Source organism: Chrysochloris asiatica, unplaced genomic scaffold (assembly GCF_000296735.1).
Source record: "Chrysochloris asiatica unplaced genomic scaffold, ChrAsi1.0 scaffold00026, whole genome shotgun sequence".
Classification (NCBI taxonomy): Eukaryota; Metazoa; Chordata; class Mammalia; order Afrosoricida; family Chrysochloridae; genus Chrysochloris; species Chrysochloris asiatica.
The window spans coordinates 19,102,219-19,115,885 of record NW_006408544.1 but is presented as its reverse complement, the minus strand read 5'-3'; the positions used below and the strand labels follow the sequence as shown (position 1 = coordinate 19,115,885).

The 13,667-nt window shown below is 47.3% G+C and overlaps 1 protein-coding gene and 1 pseudogene across 1 annotated transcript in view; one reads left to right on the top strand and one right to left on the bottom strand.

Moving 5' to 3' along the window:
- Nucleotides 1-13,667, top strand: part of GLIS1 (GLIS family zinc finger 1) — a 427,670-nt gene that overhangs the window by 119,869 nt on the left and 294,134 nt on the right. The gene's annotated exons all lie outside the window — the stretch shown is intronic.
- Nucleotides 22-403, bottom strand: LOC102840281 (annotated as a pseudogene).

The window sequence follows — 13,667 nt, the reverse complement described above, 5'->3', positions numbered from 1 at the left end:
CACACACACACACACACGAGGTCAGACTTTCCCAGGAGTCCCTGCCTTTGCCGCCTGTGCCCGCTGGAACTCCTGCCGCAGCTGAGCAAGGGTCTCTCTCTGTTGCTCTGACTGCCTCTCCAGGTCCCGGAGCTGGGATTCATAGCGCTTAATTTCAGCTGTAATATAGTCCAGCCTCTTCCCCACAGTAGCCCTAGCCTACCCTAGCTCCTGTTTGACCAGCACAGGACCCAGAAGTTTGAAGACCACGTTGGACCCATCCAGCAGAGCCAGCTCCTCCTTAACGATGTTGTTTTCTGTTAGTTGTGCCTCAAGCTTCTGCCGCCCTGACACGGACTTACTCAAGTCCTTTTGTAGCTGTTGATATTTCTCCTTGTAGTTTCTTTTGTATCAGCTCAGCCATAGCGGGGACGAAAACCTGCGAGGAGTGGGAGAGGGGCGCTGGGTCTGATACCGGGAGCTCTGCAGACAGCCCTTCAGGATACCGCTACCTTTCCCTGTCCTGGATATCGACTCTGCCTCGGCCCCACCAACGAGACCCCAACAACCCCTTCAATCGAAACCCTACTCTACTCATGTTCTCCCTTCAGACTAACTCTGGGTATATGATTCTTGGTTGACAATTTTTTTCTTTCAGAATTTTATATATGTCATCTCATTGTCTTCTTGTCTGCATGATTTCTGCTGAGAAATCAGAGCTTACTTAGTCTTATTAGTTCTTGTCTTAGGCTGGATTTTCTGGAGAAGCAAAACCAGAGAAAGTTACATATGTATATATAAAGAGAAGTCTTGATGACTCACACAGTTATAGAGGTGGGAGAGTTCCAAGTCTGGGTCAGATGAACCAAGATTGGCAGGCAGACAGGCAGGGAGGCAGGACAGGTAATAAGGGTGGACTGCTGAGGACTCTAAAGACCAGCAGGCAACAGAACAGCTCACTGGCTCAAATCCAAAGAACCACAGGCTGGAGGATGAGTCAGATGCAAGATCCAGACCCAGCAGGGAGCAAGCAATCTGCCTGAGTGGCTAATATACTGGAAGTAGGTCACACCCTCAATTGATTAGCTGCTTATAACCTCATTAGAGTGTGAATTCTATATTATATTAGATCTCACTGTGGGGGTAACTACTGCTGAACTGCCAAACCACTGAGAGTTCTGTTGACACAAAACCTTAACTACCACAGTCCACCTCTAGTCAAGTTGGCACCTGTATGTAGCTCCTTAAACCAGATGTTGTTGTTGTTGTTGTTAAGTGCCGTTGAGTTGGTTCCGACCCATAGAGACCCTGTACAGGGTTTCCGAGACTGTAAATCTTTACGGGAGCAGAAAGCCTCATCTTTCTCCCACAGAACAGCTGGTAGTTTCGAACTGCTGACCGTGGTTTGCAGTCCGATTCGTAACCACTACGCTACCAGATACATAATCTCTAAATAAAGACAATTGTAAAGGCATACTTGCACCTAACATGATACAATTAACACGTGTGCAACTGAAAACGCACTGACTCCCTTTACATCTTGCATTTCACAAATGAACAAAGCAAAAATATTTGAGGCACACATTCTTTATGTATATATATATGTTGTTGTTGTTTATGGGTCAGAATCCTCGAGTTGATTTTGACCCATAGAGACCTGGCATAGGGTTTCCAAGGAGCAGCTAGTGAGCTTGAATTGCTGAATATGCATAACGATTACAGTCCTTGTTTCTTTCTGCAGTGGGTCTTGTAAGCCTAGCTGGTATTTAGAATTACCTTCTTCCACTACTCATTCTCCTTAGAGGCCAGGATGGCCAAACTTCGTCTCTCATACTTTGGACATATTGTCAGGAGGGATCAGTTGCTGGAGAAGGATATCATGTTTGGTAAGGTGGAGGGTCAGAGAAAAAGAGGAAGACCCCCAACAAGATGGATTGGTCAAGTGGCAGCATCGATGGACTCAAGTGTGGCAAGGATCGGGCAGTGTTTCGTTCTGCTGTGCATAAGGTTGCTATGGGTTGGTACCGACTCGATGGCACCTAACAACAACAACAACTACCCATTCTATATTCCACTGGTCCTTGGCAGGCATCTCAGCTGATTGTAGTTCTGTGGTTGGGTGACCCAGAACTTCATTCCTGACTACTGGGCCATTAGTAGTCCTGTTGGAATTGGGTTGCTGTAGTCAGCAGGATGACAAAATTGACCAATGCCCTCATTAGTTTTCCAAGTTTTTAAAAGCACAATTAACCTTGTTAACAATCACTTACAAATGAATCATACAATCCTATTAGCATCTTCCCCTACCTTCTGTTACCCAGACCCAACAGGAAAAGAGGAAATAACACCCAATATGCATGGTCCCACACAATCATTTAGGAGCTCTGGTAGTGTAGTGGATTGCGAGTTGAGCTGCTAACCTCAAGGTTCAGCAGTTTGAATCTACTAGCTGCTCCATGGGAGAAAGATGAGGCTAACTGCTCCTATAAAGATTTATGAGTTAGAACCGACTGAAAAAGAGGATTGGGTCAGTGATATCACCAGGGTCAGTGAAAAAGAGGAAGACTCAACAAGATATTTTAACACATAGGCTGCAACAGTGATTTAAAAAATAATGATTGTGTGGTTGGCGCAGGACCAGGTAGTGTTTCGTTCTGTTGTACGTGGGATTGCATCGATTAGGCGCTGTGGGTTAATGCGCCGAACTGCAAAGTTGTTTGAATCGGAAGGTCAGTGGTTCAAGCTCACCAGCTGCCTTTGGAAACCCTATACAGGGTCGCTATGGGTCGGAACCAACTCTAAGGCATTTAACAACAATAATAACTAACAATCTTTATGAAAGAACACCAGATCTTTCTCCCATGGAGTGTCTGGGTGGTTTGAATCACTAACCTTTTGGGTAACACCTGAGTGCTTAACCAGTGTGCCGTAGGCCTTCTTAAAAGAAGTAGGAGGGCATAGAGAAGGGAGGCATCAGATTGAGGTTGGGAAGGAGGTGTCTCATTGGGTTCATGCTCCTTGAACCCAGACCCAGTCCTATCTGTCAGACTCTATATAGTCAGCTGGATGCTGCTCAGCAACCTATAATGTACAGCACAGCTCCCTCACAGCAAATCATTATTTGGCCTCATTTTGGGGAGATATTTATGATCCAAAGGGGAGTGCCTCATCTACAAAAAAACTCACGCAGCCTGAATCATTCTACCTCTTTTAGGCCAGGCGCTGTGTGATTCTGCAAGGCCGGTTCCTCTCACTTGAGATGGTGGGTTCAGGAAGGGAGTGTGCTCAGGTTCCTGTCAGCTGAACTGCTCTTGGCCAGAGCTGGCTTAATATTGAATCCAGAGAGTGGGCCCATGCAGAGATAGGATTCTTGCCTGGGCTGTGGCTGCTGAACCACTTCTGAGTTTTGTTTTGGGCCATTCAGATAAAGCAGATAAAGAGCCAGACCAGTAATCCTCATGTGTTGTCACTGAGCCTATATAATAAGTTCAAGTATCCTCTGATAGAAAATAATGCTGGACCAGGCCCTGGCTGCAAGAGGACCTGGTCAGGAAGTCCTCTGGAAAACAAATGTCCTCTCTTCTCACTGATCCTTGGATGCACAATAGTTGGCTTCATATTCAAAGTGGTCACTGACCACTCAGGGCCAGGCTCAGGCTTGGCACAGGGGTACAAGAGGAGTCAGGTCTCAATCCTACTTTCAGTGAGCCCTCAGTCAATCTGAGACTGGTACAACCAGGCAATTGTGGGTGGGGCTGAGGCAAATGGAAGCATGGGGCTATTGTGGGGCGTAAGTCCACTGGGTGAGGGGGACGGACCCAGGAAAGGGCACTGAGAAGCCCAGAGTAGATGCTCAGTGTTTGTGAAATAAGTGACTAGGGAATACCTAGTTTTCAAGGAGTAACCGGTGAGTTTGAACCACCGACCTTCTGGTTCAAATCGACCTACAGTGTCACACCAGGACTCCTACTACTTGGTGGTGGTGGTGGTGGTGTTATGTCGTAGAGTCACTTCCGACTTAAAGTGACCCTGTATAGGGTTTCCGAGGCTGTAAATCTTTACGGGAGCAGAAGGCCTCATCTTTCTCCCACGGAGCAGCTGGTAGTTTCGAACTGCTGACCTTGAGGTTAGAATCTTAAATCGTAGCCGCTAAACTACCAGAGCTTCTTTACTACCTGGTAGGGGAATAATAATAATAAAAACCTTCTCTCCCTTCCTCTTTTCTTTCCTTTCTTCATCCTTTCCAAATGTCCCTAACTGAGCATCTGCTGGGATCCACAGGAAGAACACTGAGCTCTTTCCTATGGACACTTCAGTACACGTCTCCGCCTCTTTCTGCTACTTGCCAGGAGCTCCTCCAGGACACGGAAGGACCTTAGCACAGGACCAGGCGCAGAGGACAAAGACACAGGGCACAGAAATACGTTTTAGCTGAAGACTGTTGTTGTTAAGTACTGTTGAGTCAGTTCCGACCCATTGCCACCCTGTATAAGGTTTCCAAGGAGTGACTAGTGAGCTTGAACCACTGACCTTGCAGTTCAAATGGCTTTGCAGTCTGGCACATTAACCCACAGCGCCACACCAGGACTCCACTTGGAAGAATATCCGGGCCAAGTCCTGGTACTTCTCCTGTCCACCTTTGTGACTTTGTGCAGTCCACTTTCCTGATCTGTTTTTCAGTTTCTTCATCTATAATATAGATGGTTCAGTGATTGAATTCTTGCCTTCCATGAAGAAGACCCAGGTACAATACCTGGCCAGGGTACCTCCTGCATAAACAGCATCCATCTGTCCGTGGAGGCTTGTGTCTTGTTGTGATATGAACAAGTTTCAGACTAAGATGAAATAGGAAGAGGACCTGACGGTTTACTTCCAAAAGTCAATCAGTGAAAACTCTTGGGATCACATTTGTTTTCCAGAGGACTTTCTTCTTCAGCCGGGGCCTGGACCAGCATTATTTTCTATCAGAGGATACGTGAAGTTGTACAGGCTCAGTGACAACACATGAAGATTATTGGTCTGTCTCTTTATCTGCTTTATCTGAATGTTGTTGTTAAGTACCATGGAGTTGGTTCTGACTCATAGCGACCCTGCACAGGGTTTCCGAGGCTGTAAATCTTTACGGGAGCAGAAAGCCTCATCTTTCTCCCGCGGAACTGCTGGTAGTTTCGAACTGCTGACCTTAAAGTTGGCAACCCGACTAGTAACCATTACGCTACCAGAGCTCCTTTGGAGGACATTACAGGGAATAAAATTAGTCAATCACAAAAGGACAAATATTGTATGAGCCTAATTAAAATTGTATAAAATGTTAAATAGAAGGTTTTCTTGATTAAAGAAACAACCTGTGATGGTTACAGGTAAGGGGGAAGGAAAAATTGTTCATGAGCTACAGGGTAGACACATGGTAACATGGGTAACAGGACAGGCAATGTACAACAAGAGGGAGTTAGAAGTGGAAAGATGAAGGTAGCTGGAGACTCAGGGAGGAATGCAATAGTTAGAAGTGAACAGAGGTAAGTACTGTTAACTGTTGTGATATGGAAGGGATTGCAACCATGTAATGAAGATAAGTATAAGATTATCTGAGTGGCCCAAAGCAAAACACAAAAGTGGTTCAGCAGCCATAGCCCAGGCAGGAATCCTGTCTCTGCATGGGCCCACTCTCTGGATTCAATATTAGCAGTAACCTGCCACAGTGGTGGTACAGGACGAGGCAGTACTTTGTTCAGGTGTCATGAGTAGGGGCTGACTCAGGAGCAGTGAATACCACCAACCACATAGGTTGTTAGGAGGGTCTGAGTAGATGATGGGTATGAAAGCACCTCATAGGCGATGGTGTGAAGGGGGTCTGAGCCTCGATGCTGTTATACATCTTGTGATGCATAAGACAGCCTCCTGCAGTAGAGAACTATTCAGCCCAATGTCAACAGTGCTGAAATTGAGAAACCCAGCCATGACTGAAGATTTGAGTCAATGGAGTAGATTATTATTTCTCTGTGCAAGACGGGGGAGCAGGCACTGTGGTGGGTAAGCAGGTGCATTGGACAGAGGCAGAGTGGAAGGAGAGGAGGCCATAGAACTCAAAGGAATCACATGATGTGGGGTCTTAGCAACATGGTGATGAGTTGAATTTTTATCCAAAGACAGAACCACTGAAGCATGCACACCTACAAAAGATGAGTGGACATGCCTTTGAAGACTTGCTCTGCTGCTGGGATGAGACCAGACTACCAAGGCCAAGCCAGGCTGGAGATGATGGGATCACATCCACAGCAGAACTTCACTCCAGACTGTCTGGGGTAACCCTGGGTGTGCACTGCCCTGATTTTACTTCAGTTTCTTCATCCATAATATGGTAGTAATGATGCCTACCTCAGGAGCTGTGAAAGTAACAGGTACAATGTAGTGTGCCGAGCAAAAGCAAAGGGCAGAGAGGTGGATTGGACGGAATCCGGGTCCCTCAGAGAGCCAGTTTAGAACAGGACTTCCAACTGGTTCAATCTGTTGGCCTCCTTACTAAGAATTAGCATTATCATCCCTGAGGTACTGGATTAGTATTTACATTTTCGCAAGCTCCCTTCATGTACATACTAATCACCTGGGATCTGTAAGAATCACCTCTGGGGTGCAAATGCAAATCCTCAGCAGAGGGTTGAATTGGGACCAACAAGTTCAGAGCCCTGGTTCAAACACTGGTCTTTCCTTTTCACTAACTCAGTTGGCTAATACAGCTCAGCCGCTCTGAGCCCAGATTTCCTCATCTGCACGATCGGGGAACTAACAACTGACCTGCAGCTGCTTGAGAAGAGGGGCAACAGGCATTAGTGATTATGAGTGGAGACCGTAGAACCAACCTGCCTAGACTGGATGCTTGACTCCCCCACCTCCTGGCTGTGGGCCTGCTGCTGAGTTCTGCGCCCCTCCTGTCCTTTTCTTTTCAATTTGTAACTAGGAGAAACGTAGTATGTGTCAGTAGGAGTGTTATGAGGATTTAATGAGCTAATGATCACTTCCTTTCTCTCTCTTTTCTCTGGAATTTACTTCACTGAAGTTCTACCTACCCAATCATTCCTCCAAAATTACAGTCACCAGTGTCCTCCCAGTTGCTAGAGCTGGGGGTCAGTTTGTAGGCCTCTTCATATTTGACCCATCAGCAGCATCAGAAACAGCGACTCACTCCCTTCTTCTCGAAACATGTCCATTTGATTTGAGGATGTCTTGGTACTTCCTACTTCCCTGCTAGGTCCTTCTCACTCGCTGTTGCTGGTTTCTTCTCTACTCCCTGGTGTCTAAACATGGTGTGTCCCAGAGTTCTGTTCACAGCCCTTTTCTTGACTCTGTCTACACACCCTCCTGGTGACCTCATCCACGCTCATGGCTTTAATATCCTCTGTCGGCTGAGGAATTCCAAATGTATATTTCCAGCTTGGGCCTCGCCTGTGAACTTCAGACTGCTCTATATTTCAACTATATATCTAATAGCTATCTCAAACTTAACACATCCCAGACTGAATTCCCGGTACTCTCCAAAACCTGCTCCTCCCCCATCCACCCCCATTTTTTGCAACAACTCCATTCCACTCAGACCCAAAGTCTTGGAGTCCCCTTGCCTCTTATCTCTTTCACGCTCCACATCAAATCCATCCCCAAATCTTATTGGTTCTGTCTTTACCACGCAGGCAGAATCTGATGCCTTTTCATTGCCTGGTGCAAGTCACCATCTTTTTCTCCTCTGGATTATTGCCGTTATCTCCCAGCTGGCCTCTCTGCTCCCATTCTTGTCTCTCTGCAGCCAGTGTCCTGTAAAAACATCAATTTAGTGATGCCACTTCTCTGCTCAGCACACATGTGGCTCCTATATAATTGTATGTAGCTTCCTATAGAGTCTGAACTGGGAATCCTGGTGCGACGCTGTGGGCTAACACACTGGACCTCTGGGTCGGTTTGAATGGAATGGTCGGCAGTTCAAACTCACCAGCCATTCCTTGGAAAGCCTATACAAGGTCGCTATGAGTTGGAACCGACTTTACAGCACTTAGTAACAGCCTGAACCACCCCTCAATTATTCACTTCTACCTCAGCTTGTGCTACAGCCCCCTACTACAAGGGTTTCCTTACTTGTCCTTCAAATACATCACCTCCACTCTTCCCTTTGGGCATTTACACTTGCTTTTCCCTCTACTGAAATGACCTCTAGTTGTCTCCTTCCCTCTCTTAGATCTGTGCTCAACTTTCAGATCACTGATCACCTTGTTTTAAATGGCCCCTTCCCTCCCCTGCTCTGCTATTCTCCACAGCACCATTTGACTGACTTGTGTACTGTTTGTATCACTTCCTAGAATATCAGCTCCACAAGGGCAGGGATTTTGTCTGTTTTGCTCACTCCTCTATCCCCAGCACTTACAATGGTGCCTAGAACCTGGTAGATGCTTCAGAACAATGCGTTAAGTGAATGAAAACTAATACCCATAAACTTCTTGGAATTCTGCCTGTACAGACAACGCTCAACAATTCTAGTTGTTATTTTACTTGTTATATGACATTGGCGCTATGTGCTTGCTCTTTTCTAAGTCAGAGAATTCATTTGTCCATTATACATGTATTCTGTGAGCACTCCCATGTGTCAGGTATTAGACAACAGTCAGGCTTATCCTGCCTCTGTGTAGGAAGCTTCTCGGAGGGCTTTTTGAAGAGGAAGGAGCAGGAGAAGGTTGTTCTGGAGTGGGGGCCAGCAGGAGCGGCATGGCTTTGACAACCACCAGAACCTTTGGTGTATCTGGTGTGCTCCTTGGTTGAGCGCTCAGAAAGTCCAGTGGAGCTGGGCACCCACCTTGAGTAGGTGCTTGTTGAACTCTGACTGTGTGATGAGCCCCTGTTTTCCTAATGGGGTTCTGATGAGGTTCCCTGCCACCTCTGGACAGTTGGACAGAAGGCCAGAGGGAAGTAAGTGAGAAGGGAGGACCAGGGACTAGTCTGGGATGGGTCACTGGGCTGGTCCTGGTTCCTTTAAGAGGTTTCTGGAGCCACATCAGAGGCGGCTTTCCCAATGTGAGCTCATAAATAATAGTTCCTAGTAGAGCCCAGTGCCCGGGGCCACCCAGTCACTTATTCAGAGGGAGCGCCAGCTCGGCCATGGAATGTTTTGCCCTTCTGACCCCTGGCTTTGACACTCTTCCCTGAAGGACCTCAGCGGAGTGTGGACAGTTTCCTGAGGTCTAGCTGTGTGTGAGAGTGAGGCCGGAGATTCAGTTCCTCCAGCTGCCCTGACCGTCCAATCAGGAAGGGAGGGTTAGCCTCACAGGCCAGATGAGGAAACCAAGGCACAGAGCCGTGGATCAGCACAGAAATGAACCTTGTGACTCCGATCTTAAACTGCACTGTTGGTATACCTCTCCATCCCAGAGAAGAATCCTCAGCTGGTGGAACCTTGATCAGAAAAGTAGCCTAAATGTCTGCACCTGGAGAGGCTTCATTGCAGAAGATAGGAGCTGTGCATGGAACATGCTCAGCCTCTGCTTGGCACACAGGAACTGCCTGTGACCCTTCATCAGCCTCAGCAGGGAGGTCACAGCAGCCCAGGCCATTGGATTGGGTTTGATTTAGTTCCGTGTCATTGTTATTCACTGATACCTACTTTGGGCCTAGCATTGTGCAAGGATTTAGAAACCTAGAAAAGAACAAGGGGTCAGGCCCCTTGAGGACCTTACCCTGGGTGAGGGAGACAGGCCAGGGGCACAAATATGGAACTGAAAAGAGAGGTGCTGGGGTCTTGGGCTAGGGTAGTAGCAGTGTTCCTGGAGCAGAGTGGAGGCATGTGAGAGGCTTTTAGGGGATGGAAGGGGCAGTTCATTGGCTCCAAATTGTCTGAGGTCTAGCCCTGATTCTAGCATTCACCAGCTATCTGACCTTAGTCTGATTACTTATTTTCTCTGTGCCTGACTTAGCTTTGCTGTAAAATGGGAATGTAACAGTGCTCATAAGGCAGAGGGAGGGCTAGGGAGATAAGACTTAGAACAGCCTTGGCATATATGCCATTGTGACCTTGAGCTGTCTTGTGTTTTGAGCAGTCATTATGATTTACTGGCGACTGATTGGATGCAGGACTTTGGACTAGTTCATTCCAGTTTGACTCCCTGCTGAGAATTTGCATTTCTGTCCAGGATATACTAAATTAGAAACTACATTTTAAAGAAGGTTTATGCATAAAATAGTCACCTGGGGATCCATAAGAATCAACCAGGGATTATGATTCAGTTTGTCTGGGGTGGTGGTGGTGGTGGTTATGTGCTGTGGAGTCGGTTCCGACTCATAGTGACCCTGTATAGGGTTTCTGAGGCTGTAAATCTTTACGGGAGCAGGAAGCCTCATCTTTCTCCCATGGAACAGCTGGTAGTTTTGAACTGCAGACCTTGAGATTAGCAGCCTGATTCGTAACCACTACGCTACCAGAGAAATGTGAATTCTCAGCAGAGCACTGAACCTGAATGTACCTGCTCAAAGCCTTAATTGGATGTAAGGAGTGGGGCAGAGGGAGGCATCTAGGAGGATGTCCTGGGTGTCTGGAATTGAGGGAAGAGGAGCAGATTTGGAGATGGAGATGAAAGAGACCATCAACTCATCTTGGCTGAATCTGGGGTACCTGTGAGGCATCTGATAGAGATGGGTGGACTGGTCACCTCCAAGCCCAGGTGACTGATGGTCTGCCTTCAGGGTCCATGCCCTGATTGTTTTGGGCCACTTGGGGTCTCCACAGCTGGAGATGGGAGAGTAGCAATCCTCCTCCTGATTATGGCAATGATAACAGCTACCATTTGTGCCGGGATTTACATTTTACAAAGTGCTTTCTCATCCATTACCTCATTGGGAACACATGGTTCCAATAGAAGGCAAAAGATGCATTTCCCTTGGGTCCTCTGGGCCCCACTCATCTGAAAGTCTGTTTCAAATGATGATAATAATGCCACACATTTTATGTTACTTTGTACTTTGCGAAGCGCTCTCATGGCTGTGTTCTCATTTGACCCTATGGTGGCTCCACACATGGCACACCAACCAGACATGGCTGCCCCTTTGACAGATGGAAATCTGCAGCCCTACGAAGTCCAGTGACTTGTCGGAAGCTTCCCAGTTCCTGAGGCTGAGACGTAAGTGATAGAATAGTGGAGTTTAGGGACCCTCATTTTCCAGGTAAGGCTTCCACACAGAGCAGAACTTTTTGCCTCTGTAGCAGCTCAATCTTATCTTCAAGCCTAAGCTCACTCTTTGAGGTCTGCCTGTCTGGCTGTCCATCCCTCCTCACATTGGTGGTCTGGAAGTTCACAACATCAGGGCAGGACGTTTGTCTTCCCTGATGTGTAGCTTTGGGCTGAATGACTTTTTATTGTATCCCCAAATGACCATATGGTACCCAGATCCACACCCATTCAGCTTGGTTTTTGACTCTTAGTATTTGGTCTGCTCTGTTGTCCCTGTTATTTTACCACCTCATTCACCAATTAGAGCACATCCCTGGGGCTGCCCCCCGAGAGGAAGCAGAATGGAGACCACATGGACAGTAGTGATGAAGAGGAACCTTGGGCTGGGTGTTTGGACATTTGGGTTCTACTTGTAATGTGACCATTCTCTTGATCTTGGCAAGTCAGTGCCTTTCGTGGGCCTCCTGAAGTTAGGCCTTTAAGGTCCCTCAGTAGCCAAGAAACTTGATCATGTCCTCTCTAGCCTCTCCCCTTCCAACTAGGGGAACCTTAGAAGACCAGGTATTTGGAAGATTGTTTTCAATGTTTGGGGATTGTTTTTGATGAAAGCAAATTAGCCCCATCCCCTTTCTTTTGAGGATTTGGTTCCAGAACAAAGCCAAATGCACAATTGGGCAAACAAGCCATCCATGTTGGCCCTGGTCTACCTCATCAACCTCTCCTTCTCCTGCTTTGCTCTGAGTATATCACCCACCTTAATCTCCCGACCTATTCTCCTGTTCCGCTCAAACACCTCATCTTCTAGCGAACTCTGTGACAGGCCTTTTCTGGATTCCCTCAGGCCCCTCTCTGTCACCAATCATTTGCTTTCAGGGCAGGACCCCAGCCTGTATCCCTCATTCCCAAGAAGCATCAGCATCTCAGGCAGTACTGAACCACACATGTGTGTATGCACATGTAGTTCCTTAACCAGTCCTATGTTGCCTCTCCTTGATAAGTCATACCATCCTGTGGGGTGGGCATTGCCCAGGGCCTCTCAGTGGATCCGTGGTAGAGCCACAGTTCAAACAGGCGATTCAATGGTTGCCAGCACACTTTCCACTGCACACGGCTGCCTCCCCATGAATCCTGCTGTGACTGCCTCCTGTGAGCCATGCTGCCCAGCTGGGAGAACAGGCCCAGATGGTGGACTGTGCTTTGATTTGCAGTGACCCGCTCCTTTCTCTGTAGTGTGCCCTCCCTCTGTGCCCTGGGGGGACACATTCCCATAAACCTGTGTACTACAGAGAGTCTCTGCCCCTGTCCAGCCAGATGAGAAGATGAGAGGGAGGAATGTCCAGACTTAGCCTGTGGCTCAGGGTCCCAGTGTGTGTGCAGCCCCTGTACCTCCCTTGCTTGCCCCACTCCAGGCCAGACTAGTTTCTCCTGGGGTGGAGTGAGGAACAACAGTCAGGTAAGCTAGGATGGTGGTCCTAGTTCTTTATCTCCTTCCACCCTTCCTGGGCCAACGGTTCCTGCAAAGGCACCTGATGAGGTTGCAGTGTGAAATGGGTTTCAGCCCCATTTCTGCCATTTACCATGGTGACCAGGGTAAGTCACTTCCTTTCTCTGAGCTGGTTTTCTTGGGTACTAACAGGGTATTCTATTTCATCTCACACTCTGACAATTTGGTGAGATTACCTAGGTAAAGAGTCTGGTACTTAGTAAACAGTAAGTATAAGTGCTCCTTCACTCTTCTGTCCTTGAAAACTAGCCTCTTCTTTGCTGAAAAGGGAGGATGAACGAGGGGATGATGAAGGAAGGTGTGCAGTGAGCCAAGAAAGACCTTGCCAGAGGTCTGGAAGATGGAAATGAGGCTTTTGATACCCAGCCTCTCCTAAGTAAGCCCCAAATATCTTTCGGATGTTCTCTTACTTGAGGTGTCCAATTGGAAAAGGGGCAAGGCCTCTTGTGTGCTAATGAGATAACTCCCCGACTTGGGAAGGCCTAAAGTAGACAGACTTAAAGAACTCTTGAGCTGGCTAGGATCTTTGTGATCATGGCCGCATCCCTTGTTTTTAGACAGAGGGGCTCAGTGAAGGAAAGAGGCTTGTGCAAGATTGTCCACCTGGGCAGAGCGGAGATGGGTCCTTTCTCTTCCAGGTGCTACAAACAGTTTTAAAAAAAACACCCAAAACAACTTATATTTATGGAGCACTTACATATTAAAGGGCAGTGATGGCACTGTAGAATAAGTACTGAGCAGCTAACTGCAAGGTTGGCAGTTCAAACCCACCAGCCACTTCTCGGGAGATAGATGAGGCTTTCTGACCTGTAAAGATTTATAGTCTCGGAAAACCTCAATAGGTCACTATGAGTTGGAATTGACTGCTATCTAGGCAGTGTTTTGTTTTTTAACTACATATTGGAGCTATTTTGAGTGCTTTTTATCACTTATTAATCTTCACAGAAACCTTTGAGGTTGTTGCTACTAGGCAATGTCAAGTCAGC